This window comes from Agelaius tricolor, unplaced genomic scaffold (assembly GCF_023055355.1).
Source record: "Agelaius tricolor isolate 1412-34295 unplaced genomic scaffold, bAgeTri1.0.p SCAF_1, whole genome shotgun sequence".
NCBI classification, from domain to species: Eukaryota; Metazoa; Chordata; class Aves; order Passeriformes; family Icteridae; genus Agelaius; species Agelaius tricolor.
In genome coordinates this window covers 106,820,318-106,842,649 of record NW_027269261.1, presented here as the reverse complement: position 1 = coordinate 106,842,649, position 22,332 = coordinate 106,820,318, and the positions used below count along the sequence as shown (strand labels likewise).

General features: G+C 36.3%; 1 protein-coding gene across 4 annotated transcripts in view; it reads right to left on the bottom strand.

Annotated features, from left to right (window-relative positions):
• GRIK2 (glutamate ionotropic receptor kainate type subunit 2) overlaps nt 1-22,332 on the bottom strand; it is a 356,681-nt gene that overhangs the window by 290,241 nt on the left and 44,108 nt on the right. The gene's annotated exons all lie outside the window — the stretch shown is intronic.

Below are 22,332 nucleotides of genomic sequence, written 5' to 3'. Positions count from 1 at the left end.
GGTATCAAATAAACCTACAGGTTTTAAGAGGAATGTGAAAAGATACAAAAAAAAATATATATTAAGATAGCAGAAAAAGCAGGAAGAGCAGTAATGATACTGGAGAATCACATTTGTAAAAAGAATGGCTAATTGAGACATTACCTGTAGTAATTGAAAATTGCTTGCATAACCTCATATGAAAAAGGGTAGAGTTTAGGACAGATGGAAAACACAAAACCAGACTTCACACATTTTATGATATGTGCAGATAGAATAATTCTAACCTTGCAGGAAGCCAGACTGGATGACTGCTCTCCTCTCATGTTATCCAGGTCTATTCATGCCCATTAATTGAAATTTTCCCTGCATGGAGAGGCTTTGATTCAAAGCTGGCTCAGGTCTATAACAGCACACTCACTAAGTAAGTGAATTTCCTTAGCTAGAATTTCCTAGTTCAAACCTACTGTCAGTATCACAAAAAAAAAAAAAAAAAAATCTGGTAGCAAGGTTTCATTAAAATAGCTAATCATCATAGGCCCAGCTTTTCCCCTCGTTTGCTATAGTGGTTTCTTGCTCCAACTTATTTTAGCAACTTCTGCTACTGCACACTAACAAAAACTGAACATATTCAAAACCAAAATTCAGAATTCTATAATGAAGAATTCAGCTACAATCTTCACTGTACCTGTAAGGCATAATCTACCATAACAAAGTATTTACATTAACTGAGATTCCATAACCTAGTGATATCAAATCTCACCCAGACATTTACTCTATTTCTAAACACCAGAAAACTACTTATTTCACCTCCTGTTTTAGAGATGACTCTCAAGATAAGCATCTTTCAATGTCTTCTGAGGAAGCCTAGAATTTTGCTTGAAATTAATGACAAGTTTTATGATGGTGAGAGCTAAGCAAAGTAAACCTCATCCTGTGTTTCTAAATCTCTGATAAGTAGAAATTGGTCTCAGGAACACACCTATTGTACCTTGTATTCCTTTTAACACACACAGTTTGAATAAGCATAGCTCAGGTATGTCATAACCAACTACAATTAAAAATCAAGGTGAGTTCTACAATGGTCTACAATTATTGTCATCCTCCTGTATAACCAATTTGGACAAGATTAGAAGGCAAAATATAAAAAGGCAAGATCACTGTCTCATTGCGGAAATTGTACTGAAATTAATGGCCATTTTCTATCAAGAATTAAAGATCTAAAGTAAGACTGGAATGCTTTCATCTATAAAAACAATTTAGACAAAAAAGTCCAATCAGTGCTTGCTTCCTATTTAACACATAAATTGGAAATGGAGTTATTTTCATCTAGCAGGTAGAAAAAAAGGGTGCAGAAAAGCCAGCCTTATCCCTAAAGGAAGGTCATCCACATTTCTGTGCTGTGCTTCCATGCTGCTGACCCACTGAATGATTTTGATACATTCAAAAGAACATTCAGTGCAACTCCTTCAGCAAGAAGGAATAGGAAGTCAACAGGGAAGCCTTCTCTGCAAAGGAAAAGGATTTTTTATAAAAGAACAAAGAAGGCAATTTGAAAGGAAACGTGATGCTACCAATTCAATAATGTATTGCACTGCTGAATTATGTACTGTGCTTAAAAATTAATAAAACAGAGCAAGTTTTACTTGCTCCCTGTAAGTAAATAGGTTATGCAGTTGTGTATATTTTGTGAGCTAAATGAAACCCATCTTAAATCATAACCTAGGGGACTGGCAAATGTCACTACACTAACAGAGATGATCTTTAAGTGCAAGTCAAATGAAGGTTGTACTAAAAACTTTAAAGGTTCTTCAAAACAACCTTGTTTAGTTTTAGTCACAGAAGTAGTCCTTAGTATCACTTTTCTCATAGTATTTGCATACTTTGAATTTAAGCAGTAACATGCTGATAATATGGTAGTTGTTTCAAAATAGGACTCACAACATCTCACCTCTCTGTTTGTATCCTGTGAAGATAAAAATCTCCCATGTATAAAAAGCCTCCCGTTACTTTTTCTTTTACCACCATCTCAATATTTCAGTTTTGCACAGTGGGTATAAACATGATATATATATATATTTATTCCATCTGTCTTCTCAAATATATTTCTTAATTATTGTTTTTTTATTAATAAAATGCCACTTAACCTTAAATGCACTACATAGACAAGTTTATCTGCTGAATTATTGATATAGTAATTGGTTAATTAGCTCTCCTACACATACTCTGAGGACAGCATTAATACCCCAAACTTACAGAAGGGAGGAAGGTAACAGGGCAGGTGACTGACATGGCCAGGGTCATTGGAAACACTAAAAATTAGCTGGCTTCTGTCCTGTGCTTTGACCATGTCACTCACTAATGCAATTCTGTCAAGAAAAAAAAAAAAAAATTACATCCAGAGCATATGGTGCATCACAGCAACTGTCTGCAGCAGTTCCAGAAAGCTACTTGGAATAATAGCTGTTGCATGGGGTGGAACACATCAGATTTAATGACAGAGAATGAAAGCAACACATTTTGCTTAAAGTGATTAGCATTATCATCTTTGGTTTAGTAAACATTTTTAGCATGAAGGAAGCTAGCATATTTTACAAACAAAAGGCTGGCATAAGGCAAGAAGTGATGAAGTAATGCTATGGGACTAGAGGGTTCATGCAAATGACAAAATTGCTCATGGTTACGAAGGGTGTCAGGCCAAAACATACCCAAACACTTGAGCAGTTTGAACAGCTTTGGGAGATGTAGCTCCCTCAAATCCCTGCACAGAGGCAGGCATAAGTAAGATAGATGTGTTTTTCTTGTCTGTTAGTTATTGCATTTTGAACTAATGTGGACAGAGACATTTAATTTCTCCTCTTAGCATGGCTGCATTGGTAGGGTTGAAAAGTCCTCAGTGACCCAGGTGGTTCTGCTGCCTGCACAAAATTTTTCCCCAGATCTGGCCAAGTTCCCTATAGCATCCTCCTAGGAACCTGGAGCAAAATGACAGCAGATCAAAATGATTGAATACTGGTTCTAAATGTTACATCTGAAATAATAACCAGGTCCAAGCAACTGCTTTTCTGATTATTTTAATATCTGATTTCTTTTTTTTCAAATGAGGTCCTGGAGTCATGTGACTACACATGACGTTTAAGAAAAATGTGGGTTTATCATTAAAAATTGCAAGCTCCCAATTCTCTTGATGGTGTGTCCATACTGCACTCTCCTAATACCAGCAGGCAGTAATGTACACTCAGACCTATTTCTCACTTTTTGGGGCTGTTGAAACCATCTGGTTGACCAGAGATATCAGATTCATTTCAGAACTGAAATGTCTGTGCATCTTTTTCTTCATTCTTATTAGTTGTTTGCAATTAGTTGAGTGGTAAATCAAAAGTTACAAACAGAAATGAGATCAGCAGTGCCTGGAGGAAGACAGGCAAGGACAAGCAAAGTCTGCAGAGCCCCCACTGTATGATTCCACAGATTCACATTAGTGGGTCTCACCCAGCCCTTAGGGATTCCTATCCTAAGCTTCCTTTTTCAGTATGTTATAGGCAGACATAATTTCTAATTGCCTCACTGTCTAGACCAATTCTGCAAAGGTCTTGGCTGGATTTGTAGATCTAATTGCATTAAATAAAAAATTTTAAAAGGTACTGTCTTGTCTGATGCACCAGATTTTAATATGAGAAGCTTGATGTAATTCATATATTTATTTCATTATTTATGCTATGATTTTTAGGCTTAAGTGGAGTTAGCACATTCTCCTAAATTATTAGGTCAGAGATATATACAGAAAAATGTTTCTCCCTCTTTATATAGGCAAAACATTGGCATGTTTCCTCATTATAGACCCTACAAATAATTTTAGTAGTCAGTTGGCCATCATACACTAATTATAGAACAACATTTTCTGAATTTTTTTCTCCGCAAAAGATTTTACTGTGTTCAGCAAAATAAATTAGAAGCTATTTCTCTGAGTATCACTTCATATGAGTTTTATTAGGCAGCTCTGCAAATCTCTGGATTTAATAGTAAACACACATGTGTTTCTAAAATTTAGCATAGAAACAATTACAATATTACAACAATTACAAATACAATGAAGATGAGGTATAAGGTAAGAAGAATAAAACAATTAAAAAGTATATGACATTGAAGAGTCAAGGACTGTGAACTCACTGAGATCACTCAACAAAAGAAACAAGAATAAGAAATATATTTCTCACCTAAGCTAGTCAACGTGATCCCATGAAAAGGTTCATACACATTGTACAGTCCTTTACTTATGTGACTGCAACCTAAACTAGTCCCCTCTGAACACTGGTAAAATAATCCAGACTATAATCTAAAGAGTGCCAAATGTTATGTATGGTGAGAGAATAATACATTAAACTGTATCTCTTAGTGACAGAAGCACACAAAAAATATATGTCAGGAAAAAAAAAAAAACAGAAGAAATACATAAAATTTTTAAGTCATAACCTCTCGTGGGTGGATCTTATTTAGGTAATGTAGTTACTTATCCACTGGACTGAAATCTGAACACCAGAGTATGCTCTAGATTGTTTGGGAGATGGAGGGCACAAATGCATAAAGTGAGCTAAGAGTTAATAATTGGCTGTTGCCAAAGGCAGCTGGAGTCCTCCTCCTCCTCCCTTTGTGTCTTACCCAGCCTTTTTATCCAGACTTCCAAAGTCTTGATTCTGGCACTTGTTTGATTCTTCAGTGAGCTCATTTAATTAATTCATTAGCAGAAAACCAACCACAGAAAAAACCCTAAAACTGCTGGTTTGGCAAGTTGCATCGACTCACTGGAAGCAGGGACAGACGAGGGCCAGGAGAGGCAAAAGGGGAAAGGATAGGTGCACAATGAACCTTGGAAACAGGAGGCAAAATTCAGCCATCAGCACCAGGCTACTAAGCCACCATAAAGGATAATCACACATGACCTAGACATAGCAAGTAAATACCAAGTTGTCCTAGGGTGATGTTATGATGCTTGTATCCCCATTCATGTGTTCTGTTAATGTTGGATATTATGTTCTGTACCTTTAAGACTGGCTCTGAAGAGGGAAAGTTTTGTTTTGGTTTTCTTATCAGCCTGGCGGGACACAGAGACTGCAGCTTTTGCTTTTTCTGCTTTTGCTCTTCGCTTTGCTCTCTCTTGCTCTTGCTTGCTTCGCTTCTGCTTGCTTTTGCTCATTAGCTAGTTTAGCTAAACTGTCCAAAATTCTTCCTGGACGGTTTCTCCTTTCCTTTTTCTGACCATTTCGAACCTGTTTCAGATGGGGACCTGGGAAACACCAAGAGTTTGCACCTTGTGGCCTGCAGCAGCAGCCCCAGCACCGGAGGGACTGAGAACAGAGCGACCACCCCTGCGAGAGACTTTCTGAATTTGTCATCTCTTTTCAGAGCGGTGTCACCCGGTATTGTTCATTTTGTGTGCTGGGGGGTGCTGTGCCTGTTAAATGAACAGGTTCTTTCCACTTCTCCCCGAGGAATTCTTCCCAAACCAGCTGGGGGGAGGGGCCCTAATTTGGAAATTCTCCTCCAAATTTCCCTAAACCAGGACAAAAGTGATTGCCTTCCCTTAAAATACAGAACACCAGCTGCCCACCGTGCCAAACTCTTCCTACTTCGAAAGCATGCTACAAAGCAACCACAGCACTGAGCAATTTCTTTGTATTGTTGTCTGCCATAGTGGAAAAACATTTCTTCATTGCTAGCTATGAAATGAAGCCTGTATTGCAGGTAATTGTGTGGCTATAGAAAATAAGCACTATCTGACTAATCTAGTGGAATGTTACAATGGAATAATCACATGAGTGGACGCAAGAACTACACATGGCATCTAGTTAGACTTCTGTAAGGCCTTTAACACAGTCCCTCACAATGTTCTTGCTAGAGTCTATCTCAGTACTGTATATTACACTCACAGAATATTCTGAGTTAGAAAGGACCCAAGGATCATCTGGCCCACGCAGGGATCAAACCCACACCCTGGGCATTATTTGCACCATGTTTTAATCAACTGACCTAACCTTAAGCTTAAGTTCTAATACCTGGAGAGTATCTACTACAAGCCCCCTTTCTTAACCAGACTGAAGGCATATATTCTGTTTTATATGATATGCCTCACCTTTAAAACAACACTAATGTTTTAGAGATAATTTTGCTTCAAAATCAGAAAACATAGTCTGCTGATTAATTTACCACTCAAAGCAGTCCATTTTACTCTTTCTAAATTGAGAGACAACTAGATTTATAACATTTCCTGTTTCATATTTAACCAACCATTCAGTTTCCCATTCATCAAATTGCCTTATACCAATTATCACAGACTCATGCTTTCATCCAAAGGTTCCAATTTTACACTTTAGCAAAACCTGTCTGATTTCCAGAAAAAGCTTCTCACCTTTTATTCTTGAAAAACCTTTGTTGAGTTCCAATGAGAGATGGAGCTGTGCTGTTAAAAAAAAATTACAAAAGGAAGAAATTGACAAAGCAACAGAAAAGGAACATCCCTTTGCCTTAGACAAGAACAGAGGTTTACAGGCTAGGTTATAGGAGCATGCATGATTTAAGTGTTAGCTGATAGCATATTATCTGCAATTCCGGAAATCCAGTGAAAATCCAGTGAAATCCAGTCTGAGTTGGAAGGGACCATCAGGATCATTGAGTTCAACTCCTGGCCTTGTGCAGGACACCTCAAGAATTCTACCATGTGCCTGTGAGCATTGTCCAACTGCTTCTTGAACTCTGTCAGGCGTGGTGCTGGGATCACTTCCCTGGGGAGTCTATACAGTACTCAACCACCCTCTTGGTGAAAATCCTTCTCTTGATATCCAAACTAACCCTCCCCTGACTCAGCTTTATGCCATTTTTTTGAGTCCTGTCACTGGTCATGAGAATGAAGAGATCAGTGTCTGCCCCTTCACTTCCCCCCATGTTGAAGACCACTTTGAGGTCTTCACTCTCCTTTTCCTCAGGCTGAACAGACCAAGTGACAGAGTCACTCAGCTTCTTCTCCAGACCTTTAACCACCCTCATGACCCTCATTTAGACACTCTCTAATAGCTTAATGACTCTTTTATGTTGCAGTGACCAAAACTGTCCCCAACACTGGCTACCCCCGTGCAGAGCAGAGCAGGACAATCCCCTCCCTTGCCTGGCTGGCAATGCTGAGCCTGATGATGCACCCCAAGACACCACTGACCCTCCTGGCTGCCAGGGCACTGCTGGATCATGTTCCACTTGCCATTGGCCAGGACCCACCCCCAGGTCCCTCCACAGCATGGCTCTCCTGCCTCTCATTCCCTGTCTGTACACACAACCAAGGTTGCCCCATCCCAGATGCAGAATCTTGCACTCAGCCTTGTAAAACTTTGTATTGTTGGTGACAGTCCATCTCTTTAGTTTGTTGAGGTCTCTACCCTCAAGGGAGTCAACAGCTCCTCCCAATTTTGTCATCAGCAATCTTACTTAGTGTTCCTTTGAGTAGCTAATTACCTGCCAGTTGGTATCATGTGAAGGTCATTAGGGTTATCAGCAATCAGAATAATAAGAGAAAGGTGAAGCCACTTTGAAATTTAAATTTGAGTTGGTTTACTATAGTCTTTTGAAAGACTATAAGTATACCTTTCCTAATTAAGAAAAAGCTGTCATATTTACAGACTTTCTTAGATATAAACTATGTCCTGAAAGGAAATGAAATTAAGTTGTTCATTCTATAGATATATGCATAACCTTTTTTTCATTCCACAAAAAAAATACTTCCACCATCAAACATTAATTAAAGAATGACTTAAATTCTGACATCAGTTTCTAGATTTATCCTAAAAGGGAATAACCTGAATCCATCTTTTATCCCTTGAGAATTAAAAGAGTTCTTTTCATTACCATTTTCTCCCCAAGGTTAAAAACTGTTTTAAAATTCAGAACAATCCTCATCCTGTTCCCACCAGAATCCTCATCCTTCTGCTCTAGTCAAGGCCCAGGAAAAACTGTTTTGGCACCTATAATTAACATTACAATTCCCCAGAATAACGAAACACTCAGTGCTTTTGCTCTTTCTCTGTTTCATCTGTCAGACTTCTATCTTAACATTGCCAAATCAGGTTTTTCTTTTTGTATGAGATAAAAAAACTAAAAAAATCCAGAAGGTTATTTAACATTTTGCAGACTATAATGAATATAAAAGCAAATTAAGAAATTTCAGCAATGTGCAATGCAAAGATCAATAGGAAGGCATAGGCAGGCACTTTGAAGCAAATTCTCAAAAAATCCTCCTTAAAACTTCCACAGACACCTATTCTGAAATTAATTGACTATCGCATACTAAAGTAATGGAAACCCAGAATACCATCCTCAATTTTTAGGGACTGATTCCGAATTTATGTTATGCTTAATTAAAATACAAACATTCTACAGACCTCTCACTATTAAATGGTGCACTGAATAATTCATCTTTCATGAACAGTGTGATATTTTGGAACTAAATGCATACTGCTAAAATGGAGATTGTGGGTGTTCCTCATTTCAATTGCTGCAGTAAATCTGAAAGAAATGAAGGAAAGATAGCAGCAAGAAAAGACAAAAAACTGTCCTACTTAAACCAGTCTAAAAGCCAGCGCTGGTGATATCTTTGGTGTGAAACTAACAAGACAGCAGTGATGCACCTCTACTATGTATCACAAAAAACTGAAAGTTACTCATTTTTAGATCAAAGCTGTATTATTTTTAGTAGGAGAAGATGGAGACTTGTTTGATTTTTTGTGAAACAGAGCTGTGGTTGAGCTTCACTGGACACTGTCCTATCCTTATACTTTTAAGTCAATTTTTTTCACTTAAATGAAAGCCTTTGTTCAACTTCTCTGGAAATACAGAGGAAATACTAAAGTAGGGAAAAGTGCATTTGGTGTTTTAAGGTTCCTTTGCAGAGCAACAAAAACACAAGGAGAATTTCTTGTAAAAATCTTCATTTAGCTGCAGGGGAAAAAAAAGTGTTATTAAGTATAGTCATATTCCATTTCTAAAGGGGAATGCCTTGACCTATCTGAAATTACGTTCCCTTTCAAGGAACAAGCTTCTTCAGTGTCTGATTATATGCTATGTTCTAAGTCTATGTTGAGTTCAATTCCTTGCAAATATATATCTTCTAAATTTCAGAAAATCATTTCACTTAACAGCGAAATATTTGTTAATATTCATATATCTTTTTCTTTTAACTACTTTACATCAAGGTCGGAAATTGAGGTCAGAGAGAGGATGGCCATACTTGAAGAAAATGCATTCTAAACTTTCCATTTTAATTAGTTTCAGAAGAACTCTGTGCCTTTCTAAATCATAGATCACTTAGTAAAAAATACAGAAATTTTTTCATTGTAACATATTTACATTTATGAGTATTTCCTTTAACATAATCTCTTAAGCACCAAGAATGTAACCTAAACTTGATTTTTGACTTGTACCCTGCAAGTCTGAACTGTGTTTTACATCCTGGAGTAGTGGTGTTAAAGAGCTGTTTTGCAGCTTAATTATGCAGCTTAAAAACTCCCTCCAAGAGTTCATAATATTTCCTTAGAATATATTATTGAATTTGGACTAGCATTTTCTACTACATTATTTCACACAAAGCTGCAGAGATAAAAATACTGTAACTGCATATGTTCACATTTGAGTATCATACGATTCTGACAGGAAGAGGTAAATATGTGGATTTCAAAGGCAAACAGACAGTAGTATATCTTTCTGTCAAGTGAGAATTTTAAGAACTTCAAAGTTATAAGGAAGAAAAAAATAGAGATAATTTCCATTTAAGTCTAGTGGCTATGAAAGCAGACCTCTGAGAGTAAAAATACTGTTCAGAAGTGGCTCAGGGTTGATCCCTTTAAACTATTACTACTTTCTGTCAGAAATTCATAAACATGGGTCATGTAGACATGTCTAAATGCCAGCTGCATAAATCAGTGTAATAACATGAAAATAATAGATTATTGAATGTTTTCCCAACAAATAAACCCCTACAGTCATTTACCATGTATGTCATGGAAGACATACTCCCATTAAAAGAGGCAAAATATATTCCTGTGGTGTTTGCCTGATGGATGCAGGTTTCTCAACTCATTCCAAGAGCTGAGAAGAAAGAAAGTAGCAGGAAAAAGAACTCATAGGACAGACATTTGCTTCAGGAAAGTCACTTAACACTTTTAATTATTGTGAAATATAGACAGAAGGGTTTTTACCATGAAAAGAAATAATGTTTTAGGTAGACTTTGGAAGGAAAAGCACTGAATAAGTGGCCAAACTGGAGCTGTAACCAGAAATATGTTAAGTATGACCACCATAGCTGCATATTTACAGTTACATCTGTATGAGATCACTGTCCCCTTTTTGTCTCTTTTTCTTTATTGTATTCCTTTAAAGAAACTGAGAAATAGAATTTTCTTTTTTTGGGGGGGAAGAAGGGGAAAAGGTTATTGGAAAAGTTACAATAATATTAACTCATTATGCTAATTAGAGGACAATTATACTTTTTTAAAATTAATTGCATACATTGATTCTTTCTTATTTTCTAAATCAGTCCCTTTCATGGTTTCAGGTATCCCTGCTCTTTTAACTGGAACAAAAAAACAAACTTCTGCTAGCCCCACACAGGGTTAGGATAAGAAAGGATATCCTATCTTATCCTAAAAAAGGATAAGATTTGAAATTACACTCAGCAGCTACACTCACATAAACATATTCCAGACAGTAAATCTGTGTTACTGCAGACGGTAAGGACACAACTGAAATCTTAATTTGACATTCAAAAATTTTTTTCACTTATGACAGCACAAGGGAAAAACACAGCTTCTCAGACCTTAAATTGGATGGGTAGGATTAGCAGTTAAAATATTTATTCATAAAATGAATATATTTGTTATAGAAGTGAAATGCCCTAAATATAGAATTACACCATTTCTAGAGCCTTTTTTTTATAGCAGAAGCACAAGCAGTGCTGCACAAATGTTAATACATCTTTTTTTTTAGGGTGAAATTTTGCTCTAGTTTGTTTCAGTTCATATGCATATAGGGTCAGGAAAGATGGGCTGAAAAGGGCTTACCCTTAATAGGTTTACCCATACTCCTTGTTGAAAAATACATTGTAGCTCCCACTTAAATGCACAACCAGGCAGCTGAAGCAAATCCATTATTTTCCTAAACAGAGGTTGGTTCAAGCCATAATTTTAATTATTTATTAATGAAAGAAGAAGTTGCTATTTTGAAATGTTGTTGAACTTGAACTAGAACTAAATTGGAATGACTTCAGCCACAGCTGAACAAAATGAAACAATATACTACTTCATCTCCTAGCACATAACACTGTCATTCAGATATGGCTATGGCCACCCTTGACACAGTTGGAAGAAATGTGAATAGGAGCAGAGACTAAATTGAATCTGCAGCCTGCTCCTGGAATCATGCTGAACTGGGGAAGGATTTCATTGCATTGTAGGAGGTTGCTTTTGCTTTTCCTGTGAGCAGCAGGACTGTGTGCCCCCAGCCAGTGGCTGCTGCTGACTACAGCATACACACAAGCCAGGTAGAAAGTTTGATTTACCATGCTTTCTTAGAGCAATGCTGGACTTCACTATTAGTCTGCTCTGCTGATAAATTATGCTGGACTGATGTCTACACAATTGTGGAAGTGTAACCCCCATTAACTGCTGCTGCTGCAGGAGACTGGCTTTTGCTTCCATGGGTGACTGAAGTGTGATTCTAATAGCTTCTAAAGTGTCACAAAATTATGTTAAGGAGAAATACAAAGAAATGTTAGCAATATAAACAGGTATATCAGTGTCCTTAATATTTAATCGGCAAGTCCTCTAGGATTGTTTTTTCACTATTTTCTACATTAACATGCCAAAATATATTTGTTTTTATTTAGGTGTTGCTCATTAAGAAGTAATTTTCTATGGCAGTTCTTCCCTTCTTTTTTTCTGTCTGAAGAGCAAGGGCCAGGAGTATCCCTGTACCTGGTGTTTCTATGGACAGCACAGTTTATCTACATCTTATGGTGCTCAGTCCACCCATACTGGTATGTACAAAGTATGAGATAGCTAAAAAGCCCACCTGCCTTTCTTTGCACACAACCTGTCACCAGGTACACAGCGTTGCCACCAGAACAGATTGCATTGGGCATGACAAATTTCAGACCCAGCCCAGGTACACACCAGGTAGTGCTTGCAGGGTCAGAGGTACAGGAAGAATAGCATTCATCCATGCTCCTCTTTACTAATTACATCTTGCCACAAATTTAAAAGTACTCTCCTAAAAATGAAGAAAGCTTTTAAAAAATGAACATGTGCTTTTCCTTTTATCATCTCTGATGGGATTTTTATTCACCATAAAATTAGGAAGGAAGTTTAAAAGGTGGAAGTGACCAGTATGAAAATAGAGCCTTACCACCTCTAAAAGCATCTCAGATTAAAAAAAAAAGAACAAAAAAAACCAAACAAAAAAAAAACAAAACAAAACAAAAAAAAAAACAACAAAGGAAGAACAAGGGGAAAAAAGTTACAGTATTGAGAAACAGTATGAATCAAGACCGCAGCTGACAAAAAGTTCTGTTTAGTTCGTAACAGACAGACCACAAAGAGTGATGGAAGCATACTTGCTTGGAAACTGATCACAGTTACATATTTATTAATTTGTTTTCACTTGTCAGAATTTTAGAGCTGTAAAATATTTTAAATAATAAGTATAACAATAATTAGAAAAATGTAGCACCTAGAATTAAACCATGAGGTCATCTGGAATATTTTGCTGAACATAGAGCTGCAACAAATGAAGTTGGCTTTACAGCAGCTGTAACATCAGAGCCATCAATAAAGAAATTAGCTACTCACATTTGAGATAAAGGGCAACTTATGCTTACAATCACCCGATCCAAAAACTGCTGTGAGAGCAAAGCAAACATCCAGCTCATAAACCTATCAGTATAATTTTTTGGAAATAGTTAGAGGTCAGCATTGAAATTCTGATTACAGCCAAAAACATCAGTGGCTGAGGGAAGCAATTTAAGAAGTGGTGTCAGTTTTCATTGACCAAATAGTAAATCATCCTTTATTTTTGAGCTGATGTTAGGATATATAATATGACTAAACACAAGTCTAGAATTCTGTAATAAGTGAGGTGGAAACAATCTGTCACAATTTTCCTCTGTCCACAACGTGTTTTTGTCACTATTAAATGTGACTTTCATCCCTTCTGCTGTCCTCAGGTTGCCAATCACCAGCCTGACTCTGTCCTCAGCTTGTACCTTTGTGAATTGTGTGTTTGAGAAAGAAGAAACCAGTCAATGATGAGGAGATTTGTTATTTTTAATTCCTGGATTCCTTGACTTTCCCAAAATGAGAAGATAACTGTATGATTAAAAAAAAAATCAATATACAGCAAATGATTACTAGAACTAGTGATTGAATATATTTATGTGGTATATTCAGTTCAAACAACCTTATCACTACCAGACACTCTGTAAACTAAGGATATTTTAAAAAATAGCCAAATGTAAATTTTGTTTTACTGTTTGGAAAGACTGCAAAACTCTGAGTATAATTTTGAAAAGCGGATGTTTCCAAATTTAAGTTAGAGAGCTCTTCAACTCCTTAGATAGAGTTGCATTTTTTAATCTCCTTTATTAGAGTATGAACACTCTGGTCATGAAAAGGCCATATTCAATCATTCATTCTATAGTCATTAATTATGTGTTTATTTAGCACATGCACTCTGAATAAATAAGTGTAAATAAGTTCTTTATAACTCATAGAAACTGTAGAGTTTTGTAACCTATTTTGGTAGAAAAATGTTATGATATATATAGATATTTTTCAATGTTCTATAATTAAAAGGTTTTAATAGAGACTATAAATTTGTAACAGACTTTTTTATCCAAATATTTCAGTGTACACTTATATGGATTAGATAGTCTAAAATAACTGAGAAAAATCAAAGCAGCCATGAGTGCTGAATCACTCAACTTAGGTAAGAAAATGCTCTATTGCCTTCATGCTTGGGGAAGGGTTTCCAAATGCCTATTATGTATAGTCAGATATTCCCAAATGTGAACAGAGCTGAAAATAAGAATATGGTCTATGAAACACTCATAACACTATACGAAAAAAAAAAATACACATCTACAAAACTGAAAATCTGATACCTTAACATTGTCCTGTAATCTGATAGATGTCAGAATCAATTACCATTTTTCCTATTAAGTTCCTTCTGAGAGTGTCTAAAAATGAAAGACACTCTCTTTTGACTGCTGCTCATTTGAAATTGGCATTTTCATGTGGCAGATGGTGACCTTATCCCTGTGCTTTAGGAAAAATGATTTTTATTAAGCCTAAACAAGTGTGAACAGTGCTAATTTCCTGCAGCAGGCAGAATTTGAATGAGAGCATATAATGATTGGAAGAGTCCTGCCTCACCATATGGAAAAATGCACATTGTGCCAACACAGTAGATTACTAACAAGACAGTGCCTTACAAATAAATCCAACTTTCCATTTTATCAGTAGTCATGGAAAGCATATTTATTTTAAGATTTCTAGGAGCTGCTGAGGGTTGTTTGCAGCGACTTCATATCCTAAAAGCTAAACACTTAGTAACAGTGACATTGAAATGACTACATGAAACATAAATTGTAGTTAAAAACTATCAGATTAAGAGAACAACTTTTCATACCTGTCAAGACAGACTTGGTATCTCAATAAAGACTATATAAAAGTACAGATGTTTTGAAAGTATATGTTTGATATCTGCATTGTAGAGTTATTAGTAAATTTGATATTGTGGATAATTATCTTACCATTGCCTCTAACCAGTAGGAAAGTATAAAGGAAAGAGAAAAGAATATATATAAAATAAAGGGTCTTCTTGAAGGTGCACAGTAACAGGACAAGCATTGAAATCCTGAGTAGATTACAGTTAAAAAAAAATTTGTCAAATGGACAGCCACCAATCCACAGGCCTGAAATTTGCCCTGCTTTGAGATGGAGATTAGATAAAACGACCTGCAGAGATTCCTTCCAATCTAAATTATTTTGTGTATCTCTAAGGGCAGGCACTAATCAAGAAGGAAGACTAGAAGCAGCATGACTTTCCATGAAATATCAGATTTCACTTTAGGGTTTCTGACTGAACCTGAACTGAATGACTTTAGGAATTCTGGCTGAATTGGAACATCAATTAACTGATGCCAAGCAAGAAAGGTAGCAATTAATAATGTGTCTTAGGTCTTCTGAAAATTTTTCTTAATAATACTCTCTAGACTTTTTTAATATTTTGAAATATATAAAGGAAATGTAAATAAGACTTCTAAAAATGAGAAATATTAACAGAAATTAAATTTAACTATTTTAAAAAATAGTACTTTCCTTATAGATTTAAATTTCCAAAATTTGAAACTGACATTGTGAATCTAATTCTGCAAGAAAATCATAACAGTGTTTTCCATTCATTGACTCTGAGCACATGACCTTCTCAAAGAGGAAAGATAACATATTTCCCTCTCTTAACATGCTAGGAAGAACAGAAGGAATAAAAGTCACACTAGAAACTGGAATCCTTTTGCCCATTCCCTTTAAAATCAAATAGGATTGCCAGTATTGGCTTCAGCTGCTTGGTAGTTTGTGAGAGAAAAAAAATATTACAAACATACTAATGTTTATTTTTGCAGTAACTCTCTGATGGCTGTGACCTCTAGGTGGGACTGAGGCATCCTCTGTTTGATGAGGAAGTCAGGAGCACTCTTGAGGGCATTGAAGGAACTCAGGCTCAATAGAAAACTAAAAGTCACCACCTGACTTTAAAATGTCAGTGAAGATGAGACGGACATTCCTTCAGGGAAAACAAATAAAGCAGCAGAAGAGGAAGGTAGAGAGCAAAGCTGAACAAACTCACCCAAGGGGTTTTCCTCCTATATGATAGTTTTATTTTTATTTTTATACACAGACACATTATTTAGGAAAGGTTTCACTTCCAAGAGTGAAAAATCTACTTCACTCTTATATCTGTTTCATTATATAAGAAATATATAATTATATCTGCTGCAGTACCTAAATACCTGATTACAAGTGCCTGAATTATTAAAGAAAAATATTATTTAGTGACACATCATACTGCAATCTCTCTCACATGACATTCATCTCTTAGTTGTTTCAGGGAAAGCTTGTATAATAATTTGATTAAGATTTACTCTTCATTCAGAAGTATAAATGTTATATGAATATTCCTGGATACTGGGAAATATAAAATCCACATTTTGCTCTAAAAAGAGACACATCTGATTAGTGGAAGAATTAGAAATGGTCATTCAATCACCTTGCCACACTACAAAGGATACAATTTCTTGTAGCAATCAGACACTTCCCTTCTCTGGTCATTTCCCAGGTTGAAGTGAAGCTAGATCTATCCTCCCCTCATATTGTTTAAATGCCAGTCTCCAGTTTATCTCAAACCTTTTCTGCCTTCTTTTACTAGTCTTATGTCTGTTGTGCAATTCTTCTCTTTCTTTTATAAAAATTCACATCTTTCTTCCCCACCTTGCTAGAAATAGCTGTAGGTTTATACAAAAACAACAGGAAACAACCTCACTGGGAGTACAAGAGACAAGTTTTGTTTACTTAGAGAAATCAGAGATTACAAAGTCAACTGTTTGCAGTTTACTCAGTGTTGCTCAATGAGTTTGTACCTTTGGCACCTTTGCACCAGGATGGAACATGTTCACTCTGTGAAAGAACTGCATTTATTAGTCACCAGCGATCTCAGAGAGACCTAATGAGGCCCAAAAGTAGTTTCTCCCTAGTATGAAACTGCAGGCAACCTTAAAAATAAGTTAAAATATAACTTCTTTAGTATGTGTTTTGATATTTTGGGTTTATTGCCAAGAGCACCACCTAGCCTCAGACTAATGTTGGTCAGGCATCAAGTTGACATGACAAGAAAGCAAGGTCAAGAGTACACAGGAAAAAAAGAAAACCAAAACAGGGAAAGACATACTTCTAGGGCTTTTTTAGCAGTAAGAAAATATATAAATAAATAAAGACGAAAAATTAAAAGTTTTACCCCTAAAAGCCAGTTTTAAAATACTACTTGTAGCTAAGAAAAAACTGAGACAAAAAATAAAATAGACTTGAATAATAAAATATTCACTTAACTAACTCTTCATCCAAAAAATTAATATTTCACATATTAACTGTTGGAATGCATTATAGTGTAAATGAGATGCTTAAGCATTTTTTCCCTAAAATTCCTTTGTTTTAAACGAAATTGTTCATTGTGAGGAGTCTTCCAAGTTTAACTATGGAGAATGCAGTAACACTGCCTTTCAAAAATAATATTGGATCTCTTGGTTACAGTACTCCCAGCTTAAGCACATGTCACCTTTAGGATGCCTTGCTACCAGTCATTAGAAATAATTAAGGCAGATAAAGCTTTATTTCCATTTTCTACTTCTCAATGCCTCACAGCCTTACATTACAGAGCAATGTAAGGGTCAGTCCTTTTAGACATCTGAAAAGAACCAATAAGCCACATACTATAAATTGGTTAGCTTTTTGTGCATGCTGAAACAGGGAAGGCTACATTTGCAATTAGCAGGACTAATCAGTGACAGGACTGAAGGAAACAGCATGAAGCTGAGTCAGGGCAGATTTAGGTTGGATATTAGGAAAGTTTTTCATCCAGAGGGTGGTTGGAAAATTCTCCAATTCTCTCATCCTCTTTTCCCCAAGTTCAGCTTCACTCCTTTCCCAACTGCTCTTGCTCCAGTCCACACTGACAGCAGCACAGGGGCATGGGCAGTGAGGGGTTATGGTCAGTACTCAACAGCTCCTCTCTGCCACTCCTTCCACCTCACTCTTTTCCCCTGCTCCAGCATTAGTTTTCTCAGCAGGCTGCAGAGAAGATAAATCTGCTCCAGTGTGGGCCCTCCACAGGCCACAGTTCCATCAGGGAATGTCATCTATTCCTGTCATGGTCCTCTCCACAGGCTGAAGGGAATACCTGCTCCACAGATGCCCTTTCCATGGGTGACAGGGTAACATCTACAACAACTGGAGCTCTTCCTCCCTTCCTCCTGCCCTGCTGTGTCAGGACTGAGTGGACATGCCTGACTTTGCAGATGGACTCAGCTGTGTCACGTGGTGGGTCTGGTGGGGAACTGCCTGAAACCAGCTGTGCTCAGTACGTGACAAGACCCTGTCCCAGAGCCCACCCCCTGCTCACCAACACCTTGCCACAAGTATGAAGAAGTTTCAAAATGTTGGTCTTGTTTTGTTGATTTACGGAACAAAGTTGAGTTAGCTGCTGATAATCAAACAAAAATAGGTAGGTTTTAATGTAAGACTAAAAGGAAAGGAAGGAATTACACTGAAAGGAAGTCAAGACTTGTTTGGGGGAGAAATCACTTTGCTGTAGCTTATCTTGAGATAATTGTATTGCATTACCCAACTGTGTAACTCTCCTGTGTACTCTGCTCTGTAGAGAGGTTACATACAAATCTTGTGAGAAGTTGCATACAAATATGTTCCTTTAGTTCAGGTTTCTTCTCTTCCAAATTCCCTAATATACAAATAAAAACATGTTTTGACAAGCATGTATTCTGCATGAGAATATAGGAATAAGTTGTAACATTCCCTGCAACCAGAAGGTCTTCTATGACTGTCCTTCAGTGTCAAAATTAGATGAGAAAGCAATGAGGGAGAACAGATGTAACCCTGTTCCTTTCAAAAGATCATGCACTCAATTCTCAATATGAATGAGAAAGGAAAACAGGGCATAAACTGAAAGGAATTGTGCTACAGCTGCCTGCATGTTCACAGATGTCTTCCTTCCCTTAATTTTTTTATACCAGTAATAGTCCATCTATTTTCACAGAAATATTTTTTATTTACATTCTTGTCAATGATAATAACATTCCTATATATTTGAAACTTCAAAAGCCCTACTCCCATAGCATGTTGGTTGGAATTCAGCTTGATAACTTTTTTAAAAAGATATCGTTGGCAGTGACTCAGCCAAGGATTCAAGGAAGTTGTTCATTTAGATGGGATTTTTCTAGACCCTGGAAATGAGACTGTGATTTTTCTCACTAAGCACATGATCTGCATACAAGGAAAAGATAGAGATAACCTCTGCATTCCTAGTATTTTCTTTATGCACATTGCCACTTACTCTTGTTCAGCAGTTTGTGAGATGCCACAATGGCAGTGGCTTGAATGAAGAAATTCTAGAATGGAAGGAGCACAGGTCAATGAGACAGAATGAGGAAAGGCTTTGATTTCTCTGAAATTCAGCCAGGCAAATCCCAGTATGCTTAAACCAGGGTTTTTTTAACAGAAGAAATATCATCTTAGGAAGTCCTTCCAATATATTTTCTTACAGTAACCCTTGCAGAGGTCAGAGACCTGAAGACGTCTGTAAGCAAACAGTACCATCTAAATATCCCAGAGACAGATCTTCAGATTACAGTGAGCAAATCCAAATTGACAGGTTAAGGAGGGGAGCTAAAGGTGGAGCAATAGAATAATTTCCTAGTTTGAATACTGACAGTTGCGGCTACAGTTTTAGTTTAGACTTTGTAAGGCAAAGCAGAATAGTTGAATATGTTACAGTGGCACTGTTTTGCACTTGAGTGATTGATCACTAAACTTGCTTTCCTGAAGCTAAAGGACCTAAGTGCTTTTTTCTAGAACTAAGCTGATAAATATTATGTCTAACATACCTAAGGGCACAAAAGGTCCTTTAAAAATGTCACTAGAACAAAGTGTACACTGGGAACTAATAATAGCAAAGAGAGGCTGAGCTGTTTTAGAAGCGCTGCAAGGGCAGTAAAAACAATCTGCAGAAACAGTCTTTATTACTTCATCTGCAGATGGCAAACTAGGTTTTGAAATATTACAAAATTTGGCATGAGTTTTTTTAGTTTGCTTCTTTGTATAGAACTAAAAAAAAAACAATAACAAAATAACTGAGAACTACTGAAATACAAAGAAAGAAACCATGTTAATATAAAATTTAATTCCTCAAGATCAATATCAAGAGACAAATTCTCAGCAACATGAAATAAATAGAAGTCTTTATTAATCACTGAATTATGATCTTTAACATACTGTAAAAATTAAGCAGGCAAATAGTTCTGTGAAACATGAAGTTTGTAGAAATTACACAGTGTGAATTATGCCATAAATTATATAGCCATCCTCTCTGCAACAGGATTTCCAAAATTTGTTTTAATGGAGTAAAATTGACTTTAATTTTTACACCTCAGTTCTTAATTATTCCATCCCATATAATGGGTAGAAGTCTATGTGTTCTGTATACAGACAGAAACATTTAACAGACCACAGGATAAAAATCTATTTCTCAGTTGAAATAAATAAAAATTTCCTAGGAATAGTCTGCAAAAATATGTCCCAACAGATCATCTGTAGTGGTCAACATTATATATCAGACTTTTCTGCATTATTCATCATGCCTAAAGAGTTAACATTCAAGTTTTAATAGAAATGCATATGAGTATTATTTTTAACTGTTAAAGTCCCTAAAGTATAACATATCACAAAGTTTAAAATTAGCAGTCATGTAACTCTGGAAAAGGGATTGTAGAACAAAATGTATAACATTTTAAAATCACCATCTGAAGGACTGCCAATCAACCAATTATAATTACATATTGTGCTTTTTAAAAAGAAACCCAAAATAGAAATCTGTCCTCATTCATACGCTCAAGTATGTCATTTTTAAAACTCTGTAACTTCATGAATTTTGAACTGATGTACTGTCTTGTCTTGCATCTTAAATGCAGAAGACCTGAGTTATATAAAGCAAAGTAGAAAGACATAAAATACATATTCTTAGAAAAATACCTGTTGTTTGCAGGTGAATAGCCCTACCTGGCTTTCTTTACAAAGGACCCTTGAATTCTTTTTAGCGTATACGCTCAGAAAATTCTCCAACAGGGTCAAGTAATGAATATTTAAGTGTAAACACAGACCTTTGGAGGTTTTGGAAAATAATACAACAAACAGCCAGTTTGTTGTATTGTATTTGTTTGTTTGTTTTTAAGCCATCATCTCTTTCTGCATATGACACAAGGAAAAGACATTTTTGTGAAGATAAATCCTCAAAGGTGTTAAAGTCACCAAACAAAAATACCTTCTCAATGAGAAGAACATCAGAAAAAAAAAAAAAACTCATTTATCTTGGGTTTAACAAAGTGAAACAATAATTCATAGATATTCACCTTCTTTGTCCCTCCAAAAGAGTCCAATGGAACCTATCAAGCACTGAGGATCTAAACCTACTCAAAAATGCCACATCTAAACAGAAAACAGTTGGGTTTTTTGCAATTTTAATTAACAAAATATGATGAAGTAAGGCATGAGGAACAAGGGGTTTTAAATATGCTAGTGAATCTCTGCCATTTATATTTTCAATACTGCCAGATGTATAAATAACTGAGACATTTACTGGGTTAAAACCTGATAGTTGCTTTACGTAATCTACGTCAAGTTATAACTTTTTCTGGGAGCTAAAGCATACTGGAACTTGTATCTTACTCTCAAATAGTCAACTAGACACCAAGTGTGTCAGTTTATGTATCAGCCAGAGAAAACTTATGTCTTCATCCAAATCACATTTACTTCCCTCGTTATTAATGTCACCCATGTTGTAGAATAGAACTTTTTAAATGCTTTGTAAAGTGGATGGAAATTTTATAGAAAAACTTGTAAAGCACCTTCATGTGCTGAATGTGGAAGACAATGAACATCAATGAATATTACTGAAATAAAGATTAATTTCCAGGTTTGTGGCTTTCTGACAGCACTTCTACTCTGCACCTGACAGTAAAAATCACTCTGGTTGAGGTAGTATCAACACAAAGAGTAACTTGAGACCAAGGATATAGAAAGGTCCTAATGCTCAACTTCAGCCTTCATATCAGGATTCCCTCAAATCCATGGGTTTTGCCAGGAGGCTAGGAGGAGGAAAAAAGATATCCTAATGAGCAGAAGTTTCAGGGATATGACAGTGATATTTTCCGATGGAATATCTGAGCTATCAAGAACAAGTCCATAAGAGTATGCCATCTGTGAAAATAAATGAAAGGCTAGCACAGACTCATGTCTGTACCAATATCAGCAAGCCATTTTTTCAATACAGCCCTTCCAGACTCTGTGGGTTAATCCTGTTTTTCCTGTAAAACTTCCCCTCCCAGTTCTCAATTGCTGCCTGACCAAGCAGGAAATCAAACTAAAGATATTGTCCAATTTTACATGTCCCTGAAGCTGCAATATTCATTTTCCTTCTACCTTT